This window comes from Salvelinus fontinalis, chromosome 23 (assembly GCF_029448725.1).
Source record: "Salvelinus fontinalis isolate EN_2023a chromosome 23, ASM2944872v1, whole genome shotgun sequence".
NCBI classification, from domain to species: Eukaryota; Metazoa; Chordata; class Actinopteri; order Salmoniformes; family Salmonidae; genus Salvelinus; species Salvelinus fontinalis.
This window is the reverse complement of record NC_074687.1, coordinates 49500102-49506923: the sequence shown is the minus strand read 5'-3', so window position 1 is coordinate 49506923 and position 6822 is coordinate 49500102. Positions and strand designations below refer to the sequence as shown.

The 6822-nt window shown below is 41.3% G+C and overlaps 1 protein-coding gene across 6 annotated transcripts in view; it reads right to left on the bottom strand.

Annotated features, from left to right (window-relative positions):
- Positions 1-821: 821 nt before the first annotated feature.
- LOC129821432 (SLAIN motif-containing protein 1-like) overlaps positions 822-6822 on the bottom strand; it is a 57571-nt gene continuing 51570 nt past the window's right edge. For 3 of the 6 annotated variants that reach the window (XR_008754319.1, XR_008754320.1, XR_008754322.1), the window contains one exon: positions 822-3171. The gene's annotated coding sequence lies outside the window, so the exon portion shown is untranslated. The remainder of the gene's footprint in view (positions 3172-6822) is intronic. The other 3 variants (XR_008754323.1, XR_008754324.1, XR_008754321.1) reach the window with 2 other exon arrangements.

Below are 6822 nucleotides of genomic sequence, written 5' to 3'. Positions count from 1 at the left end.
GAGCCTGAAGGTACGGAGGTGCCGTTCCCCTAGGCAAGCACCATGGTCTTGTAGCGGATGCGAGCTTCAACTGGAAGCCAGTGGAGAGAGCGGAGGAGCGGGGTGACGTGAGAGAACTTGGGAAGGTTGAACACCAGACGGGCTGCGGCGTTCTGGATGAGTTGTAGGGGTTTAATGGCACATGCAGGGAGCCCAGCCAACAGCGAGTTGCAGTAATCCAGACGGGAGATGACAAGTGCCTGGATTAGGACCTGCGCCGCTTCCTGTGTGAGGCAATGTCGTACTCTGCGAATGTTGTAGAGCATGAACCTACAGGAACGGGCCACCGCCTTGATGTTAGTTGAGAACGACAGGGTGTTGTCCAGGATCACAACACCCTGTCGTTCTCAACTAACATCAAGGCAGTGTTTATTTGTTTATTAGATTATATTTCTCATTAAGAATAATGTTGTTTTAATTCTATATGGGTCATGCTTTGGTCATGTGTTCTCGGCTCAATTACTTAGAAGGGCTTGGGGTCCCACCCCTCCCGTGTGTTCCCAGGTACATATTTGGGAGCCCTTATACATTCAGGATGTAAGACTTACTAGTTTTGGCAAATGTTAGGAAGACTTGTTGGTTGTAACAAAAACAAAAAAATTAATTTAAAAAACAGCAAAGTTTTATACTTTGACCCCATCTTTTCACATCTGTTTAATTTGGGTCTTTTTCATTTAGCCTGTTGCTTGGCTCCAGCCATTGGAAGCTCGGTACAAAGAAAAAGAACACAATTCAAGCATTGATGGATGGTGACAAAAATAAGGACCTTGCAAGTAGTCATGTTAAGGTTTTCAATGTTTTATTGGTGGCGTTTTATGGATTTGCATGTGGCTGTGCATTATATGATGCCCGAATAGGGAAGAGGATCTGATCAAGCCTATTGGTATTCTTGATCAATTCTTGATCCCAAAAGACACACACCTGTTATGGGGTTAATTCCTCCTCCGTTTGCATTGCTTGGTAGTGTATTATTAGCATGGTATGAGTCAAGATCAATAGCACAATTTAAGTCAAGTATAAATTAAACAGTATTATCCTAAATTGAGAGGTGAATTTAAAAAAATGTGTCGTCACATCAACATCTTTCAGAATGTACCTGTTTTCAGTATAGAATGACATGCATACTGATTATATTACAACTTGTTGTGTTTTGTCCTAATGATTGTTCTTTAGTAAATAGGAAACTCAACAGTGTGTTAGTCCGAGAAACGTTAATGAGATAGTTGCTTTATGTTTGTGAAACCTTGAAGTGTACACAATGAGAAGTGATATTGTAACAACAGTTTTGAATGGGTAATTGTATAAAATATATATCATTTTATGTTTGAATTAGAGCTAATTTAAAATGTTTTCATCACTGCCTGGTAAACACATTCCTGTAATTTGGCGCTACTGTACGTGATTACATGGGGCTGCTGTACAGATTTGAGCACTTGACAAGACGTTGACATTTCTGGGTATGTTCTGGGTATGTCTCGCCTGTAACATAATAATAATAAGAAAGATTATGATAATAATAATGATGTTATATTATTTTTTATAATGATACAAATCTGTCAATCAAACAAATGTATTTCTTAAAACCCCTTTTTGCATCTTCAATAGTTATAACAGCTAATGTTGGATGGCCCAAATCAATTATTCCCGGTAGCATCTGGGAATCCTATAGACGTTTTAAATAATATTCAAATATATTTATACAAAATGCATACATTTTAACTTAAAAAATACATACAACTGACATAAAGACATCGGAAAATTCGATGTCCTCCAGTTTTAGAATATCTATCAGAATTGACTGTATCAAGCTGTTTGGCCGCTTCATACATCAGCACATCGTCTTCCTCATTGCCATTTACAGCGTTGAAATTATCATGTTTAGATGTTTTACTATGTATGTCCTGGGCGCCCTCTCCCTCATCGGCGTCTTCCTCTCGACATATTGGGCCTTCTGTGTCTGTACATGCCTGGGAGGAGTTGAAAGAAAAATATATACAAAATAGTGTATTAAAAATTTAAGATATATTATATAAAAATGTCAATCTCAAATACATTTCAGATATATTAACATATTAACACTGTTAGGCCTTGGGGTTTAGTTAAATTACCTCTGGTTGTTTGACGCCTGCTTTTCTGAGGAATCGTGTCACGTTCCTGACCTGTTTTCTGTTAGTTTTTGTATGTGTTAGTTGGTCAGGACGTGAGTTTGGGTGGGCAGTCTATGTTTTCTGTTTCTATGTTGGTTTTGGGTGACCTGATATGGCTCTCAATTAGAGGCAGGTGTTTTTCATTTCCTCTGATTGAGAGTCATATTAAGGTAGGTGTGTTCACACTGTTTGTTTGTGGGTGATTGTCTTCCGTGTCTGTGCACCACACGGGACTGTTTTCGGTTTGTTTTGTACATCGTTCTTTTGTGTAGTCTATTTTCCCTGTTCGTGCGTTCTTCGTGTTATTTGTAAGTTCGTATTGTTCAGGTCTGTCTACACATTCGTTTTGTTATTTTGTTAGTTAATTCAAGTATAGTTCGTTTTCTGTCTTCGTTGTTTTGTCGTGTCTTAAATAAATCATATCATGTCATATCTCGCTGCATATTGGTCTTCCGATCCCTCTCTCCTCTCCTCGTCGGAGGAGGAAGAGCTAGAAAGCCGTTACAAATCATCCATAATGGGGTTCCTATCCCAATGTTCTCTGGCTTTGTAGATTCTGCATGGTTTGTATAGCTATCGTTGGAGTCTTAAAAAAAAACATTATTTGACATTGTTTCAACATATTCTATCAAAAAATGTAGAACTAATTTAAAAAAGTATAACTGGTCATACCTTATCCATAGAGAGCATACTCTTGAATCCAATTGTTTTCCGACCAGACGAGAAGGGCGCTTCTCGGGCCGGGGTGATTCTGCGCAGTGCACTTCTGACCCAGTATTGTGATGCTGGTCATATAGATTATATAGCGATTGGGTGGAGTTTCCAGGGGTTGTGTAGCTGTGTTTTAAATCTGCGCTTCTTGTGTTTGGCATTTTGGTAAAGCCGGCTGTACAGAACGGTAGAATATTGTCGGGTTCAGCGCCTCTGAAGTCTTTCATAGGTAGAGTCCATATTTCCTTGGGTATTCTTGTTGGGGTTCTGTCCACTGTAAACACAAGATAAGCTTTTTAAAATAGCGTATACACTTTTGTTTTAATGTATAAAGATTATCACGCCTTTTTATTTTTGGGAATTACGTCGAAAATAGCTTGTGGACGTAGGGCTACGTAAAGAAGAACCGGCCGCCGTTTGTTCCTTGAATCCTCATCATGGATAGTTATAACAGCTGATGTTGGATGATCCAAATCAATTATTCCCGGTAGCAGCTGTGTAAATGTCAGGTATGCTATAGACGTTTTTAAATAATATTAAAATATATTTATACGAAATATGTACATTTTATCTTTAAATCACATCGACACATAGAGATAATACGGTACAATTAATTGCATACAAGGCTCATAGTCTGTGTTTTGCGATAACATTCAAGGATGAAAATGAAGGAGAGGGCATGGAAACCAGCATCACATGGGTATAGAACATAACGGGTGGATGGTTCTTTCCCCAGTTTAAGTCACATCAAGGGTGGTGTGAAATTATTAAACATGTACTTTTTTCTCTTTTTTTTTTAAGTCAATATGTTTTTAGGTTTTGTGGAACATACGAGTGATCATCGTTCTAGAGGAGTGACTGATGTATGTTGACTAATTGATTTGAGAATGTTTTAGTATATTTATAACTGTAGGAGTGCATAGGAGTAGTGACTAGTGTGTTATCGGTTAGATGGAATGATATATATGTGCAAATGTATCTGTAGCAGGAGCCGAGGTACACATGAGGCCTGTGTTTGAGACAGAATGTTTACATAGGGCTATTAACTTCTTTGGGGTAGGGGGCAGTATTTTCACGTCCGGATGAAAAGCGTGCCCAGAGTAAACTGCCTGCTACTCAGACCCAGATGCTAGGATATGCATATTATTAGTAGATTTGGATGGAAAACACTCTGACGTTTCTAAAACTGTTTGAATGATGTCTATGAGTATAACGGAACTCATATGGCAGGCAAAAACCTGAGAAAAAATCCAACCAGGAAGTGGGAAATCTGAGGTTTTTAGTTTTTCAACTCTTTGCTTATCCAAGATACAGTGAAAATGGGGTCATGTTGCACTTCCTAAGACTTCCACTAGATGTCAACAGTCTTTAGAACCTTGTTTGATGCTTCTACTGTGAAGTGGGGGCGAATGAGAGGGGATTGAGTAAGGTCTGCCATGAGCTGACCATGCGCGTTCATGTGAGAGTTAGCTTGAGTTCCACTCCATTTCTGAAGAGAAAGGAATTCTCCGGTTGGAACATTATTGAAGATTTATGTTAAAAACATCCTAAAGATTGATTCTATACTTCGTTTGACATGTTTCTACGGACTGTAATATAACTTTATGGATTTTCCGTCCGTACTTTCCACTGGACTTGCACGCGCGTCGTGAGTTTAGATGGTGTACTGAACGCGTGAACAACGAAGGAGGAATTTGGACATAAATGATGGACATTATCGAACAATTTATTGTGGAACTGGGAGGAAGTGCTCTTATTCTCCATGGACTATACAGTGTCCCAGAACTTTTTTGAGTTTGTGCTACAGGATGAACATTTCAGCTTGAAAAATCTAGCCTTAGCTTTCCTAACTGTCTGTGTATATTGGTTCCTAACTTCCCTGAAAAGTTGCATATCACGGGGGCTATTCGATGCTAATGCAGAACGCCACAGGATGTTTTTGTGCTGGTCAAGGGCAGTCAGGTCTGGAGAGAACCAAGGGCTATATCTGTTCGTGGTTCTACATTTTTTGAACGGGGCGTGCTTATTTAAGATGGTGAGGAAGGCACTTTTAAAGAGTAACCAGACATCCTCTACTGACGGGATGAGGTCAATATCCTTCCAGGATACCCGGGCCATGTCGATTAGAAAGGCCTGTTCGCTGAAGTGTTTTAGGGAGCGTTTGACGGTGATGAAGGGTGGTCGTTTGACCGCAGACCCATTACGGATGCAGGCAATGAGGCATCTCTGAGATCTTGGTTGAAAACAGCAGAAGTGTATTTGGAGGGTAAGTTAGTTAGGATGATATCTATGAGTGTGCCCGTGTTTACGGATTTGGGGTTGTACCTGGTGGGTTCATTGATAATTTGTGTGAGATTGAGGGCATCAAGCTTAGATTGTAGGATGGCTGGGGTGTTAAACATGTCCCAGTTTAGTTCACCTAGCAATCAATCAATTCACATATGGTGTCCAGGGCACAGCTGGTGGCAGAGGGTGGTCTATAGCAAGCGGCAACGGTGAGAGACTTGTGTCTGGAAAGGTGGATTTTTAAAAGTAGAAGCTCGAATTGTTTGGGTACAGACCTGGATAGTAAGACAGAACTCTGCAGGCTATCTCTGCAGTAGATTGCATCACCGCCCCCTTTGGCAGTTCTATCTTGTCGGAAGATGTTATAGTTATGCATGGAAATGTCAGGGTTTTTGATGGTCTTCCTAAGCCAGGATTCAGACACGGCTAGGACATACATCCGGGTTGGCAGAGTGTGCTAAAGCAGTGAATAAAACAAACTTAGGGAGGAGGCTTCTAATGTTTACATGCATGCTTGTAATTGTTGAGGACTGGGGAGTTTTTCAGGATAAAAAATAAACGGAATGGGTATGTTTGTAATCGTTAAAGACTGGTGAGTTTTTCACGATTAAGAAGAAAGGAATGGAGCTTTTGCACAGGCAAAATCCTAGAGTGCAAGAGAGTTATAAAAAAAGGATCATTGCAGGTAGCTATTTGATTAGCTATTTAGCAGTTTTGTTTAGCAGTCTTATGGCTTGGGGGTAGAAACTGTTCAGGGTCCTGTTGGTTCCAGCCTTGGTGCACTGGTACCACTTGCCGTGCGGTAGCAGAGAGAACAGGCTATGGCTTGGGTGGCCGGAGTCTTTGACCATTTTTGGGGCCTTCCTCTGACACTGCATGGCTGTACTCATTATTCTCTGTAGCGTCTTGTGGTCGGATGCCTTGCAGTTGCCGTGCCAAGTGGTGATGCAGCCAGTCAAAATGCTCTCAATGGTGCAACTGTAGAACTTTTTACAAGCATGCCAAATCTTTTCAGCCTCCTGAGGGGGAAGTTGCGCTGTCCTCTTCACAACTCTGTGGGTGTGTATGGACCATGTTAGTGATCTGGACACAGAGGAACACAGTCGTGGGTGAACAGGGAGTACAGGAGGGGACTAAGCACACCCATTGAGGGGTCCCCATGTTGATGGTCCAGCATGGCGGATGTGTTGTTGTCTCCCCTTACCGCCTGGGGGCGGCCCGTCAAGAAGTCCAGGAGCAAATTGCAGAGAGAGGTGTTCAGTTCCAGGGTCCTGAGCTTGGTGATGAGCTTGGAGGGGACTATGGTATTGAATGCTGAGCTGCAGTCAATGAACACCATTCTTACATAGGTCTTCCTTTTGTTCAGGTGGGTGAGGGCAGGTCGGAATGCAATAGAGATTGTGTCATCTGTGGATCTGTTGTTCGGTATGCAAATTAGCGTTTGTCCAAGGTGTCTGGGATGATTGTGTTGATGTGAACCGTGACAAGCCTTTCAAAGCATTTCATGGCTATGGATGTGAATTCTATAGTCATTTAGGCAGGTTACCTTGTTGTTCTTGGGCACGCAAACTTGAATATGTCAGTGAAGACACTTGCCAGCTGGTCAGCTCATGCTCTTAGTACACATCCTTGTATTCCA